Below are 2,819 nucleotides of genomic sequence, written 5' to 3' on the forward strand. Positions count from 1 at the left end.
TATCTTTAAGAAACTGAGTGGACCCAAAGCAGAGTAAATCTAAAGAAGTTTAGGAAAAGACACATCATAGTCAAAGCTCAGAACAGTAAATGCAAAAGGGAAATCAGAAAAGAAAGACAACATACTACCTATAGGAGAAAAGTGGTATAAAGGAGAGCAATTTCTTATCAGAAATGATGGGGTCCACAAGGAAGTGCACATTTTCCAAGTGCTGGAATAAAGGAATTGACAACCTCAAGTCCTGTATCTAGCTTAATTATCCTTCAGAAATTACTGGGGATTAAAAAGGCATTCTCAAGAGAAGAAAGACTAAGAAAAAGTTTTCACTAGCAGATACACCCTGAAGAATGCATAGAGGAAACAGAAAGGAATTAGTAAAAGAATAAATCTAGAAACATCTGGAAGGAGGAACAGCCCCCAAATATGATTACTTTCCTTTTCCTCTTGAAATTTCCAAATTCTGTTTAATAATAGAAGCAAAATATATAACACCAGGGATGTCCCCAGAGGTCCAGTGGTTAAAACTCCACACTTCCACTGAAAGGAGCATGGGTTTAATCCCTGGTTGGGGAACTAAGATTCTGCATGCCATGCAGCGTGGTAAAAAAAAAAGAAAAAATGCACTATGATACTAAAGGATGTTGTTTCAATGTATGTAGCGAAAAACTTAAAGTGTCTTGTTCTACAAATCGTAGATGATAAGGGGACTTTATTGACCACATCAATGGAAAGAGCTGGGCGTGCAGACCCTCACCACTGTTGGGGAACATATTATTTATTAATATGAATGTATAAGTCAATGAATGAATGACAGATAAGGATACACATTTTCTCCATATTCTAAACAGGCAGTTGGGAAGTGAACATCTCCTCCTTGGATATTTGGTTACTTTGACTTCAATGACTTTTTCTCTTTCCTTAAAACATACCTCTATTTGAATGTGATGTTCCAAACTGTACTAACACCTTCTATCTGATTTTGTCAGATCAATTCCCTGGTTATTAAATACTTCTTCTCTAAGGTCAAAGGACTCAGGGAAGCCTAGGAATTATCCCTTGCATCTTTGTTAATCCTGATCTTCAGGAGGTTGGCAAAGAGATGAATTTAAGATAAATGAACGGGGCATTGTGGGCCCACCTGGTAAAGCACGAAAGCTACCAAGAAAAGAATCCAAAGTGATAGGGCCAACTGTGTATGAAGGAACCTCTCCAGATAACCCATTTCTATTTACAGAAACAAACTATTATATCCCAGGGGAAATCCTGTGCAGAGATTCTACTGAACAGACTTTGAAAAGGTCAGTTAGTGTGGGCAACAGTAAAATGCACATTTGAGGAAGATAGGAATAACCCATGTGCCTCCCAGAGCACAGAATTACCCAAACATAAGGGGGTGGTTTAGTCAACAAATGCAGTTCTGTGTGGGAGGTGGTCATGATGTTGGATTTAACTCTGCAGAAATAAGTGCACAAAAGCTAGGTCCAGCCTGCCCAAGGCCCACTTCTCTTCAGGGCCCCCACCCAAGTGCATAGCTCCATGCAGCACCAGGAGGAGGCAGAATGCAAGGGGTCCCATCCACCTTGGTTGCATCTGAGCCAGGAGGAAAGGTATAGGAAGAGGGAAAAGAACCAGAAGGAAGAAAATTCATTTCCAAGACAAAATAGTGTCTTGTCTCTGTTCCCCAGGAAATACAAACTTTCTGCTTTCAGGTTCTGCAGCATTCCAGAACTCAAGCCTTGAATCAGGATGGGCTCCACTTGAGCCCAAGTTGGCAGCATGTGCTGTTAGGGGTCAAGAAGCCCAAGTTATCTGGAAGTGGAGCACGCAGTCACAGAAACCTGTCCTCAACTGTAGTTCAGGACCTCTTCAAAACCACCAGCCCATGCATGGCAGCATAGGTTGGGAGAATGTGTCGACCTTAACTCTGGGACCTGTCGATGCTCCCATTATGTGAATGAATCCTGCATTGTCTTCATTTAATTTATTTAAAAAATCATTTGGTGGGCTTCCCTGGTGGCTCAGTGGTGAAGAATCCACCTGCCAATGCAAGACACACTGGTTCGATCCGTAGTCCAGGAAGATACCACATGCTGTGGGACCACTAAGCCCATGCAACATAACGACTGCGCCAGCACTCTAGAGCCTGTGAACTGCAACTCCTGAGCACTCATGCTGCAAATACAGACACCTGCATGCCTAGAGCCCGTCCTGCAGCCAGAAGAGAAGCCACCGCGACGAGAAGCTCCTGCACCACAACTAGAGAGTAGCCCCGCGCGCTGCAACTGGAGAAGGCCCGCACGCAGCGATGAAGACTCATTGCAAACACAAGTAAATCAATAAAGCTTTAAAGAAAAAGTGTGTGGTGATGGTGCGGTTTTACTAAATGGGAAAATATTCAAGTCAAAAGATCTTCTGAGTTTTCTTCTGCCAGGAATGGGAGAGGGGGAGAAGCGACACAATCTAGGAAACCATACATGTGCTCTTCAAGACACCGCTGTCTCATTTCTTGGAAGAAATGGGTGACCGTGAGCAGATTTGCTTGCTACCATCCTCTGCTGTTCATGAGAATACAGAACGTGCAATGAAATATCAGGATGGGGCTGATGGCAGACTGCCCGGGCCAGGCGGCATCACCCCGTCTCACTGTTGTGCTGCATTCTCACATCCTGCCACTTTCCCCTGGCAATGCCAATGAAAAAAACTTTTGAACATGAAGGGATTGTTCTTTTTATGTAGAATTCATGGTTTTATTTGCCAAGATAATAAAATTACTTTCTACAATAACATATGACATCAATTTTTCAGAGTAGAGTGGTCAT

The sequence above is a fragment of the Bos indicus genome, chromosome X (assembly GCF_029378745.1).
Source record: "Bos indicus isolate NIAB-ARS_2022 breed Sahiwal x Tharparkar chromosome X, NIAB-ARS_B.indTharparkar_mat_pri_1.0, whole genome shotgun sequence".
In the NCBI taxonomy this organism is placed as follows: domain Eukaryota; kingdom Metazoa; phylum Chordata; class Mammalia; order Artiodactyla; family Bovidae; genus Bos; species Bos indicus.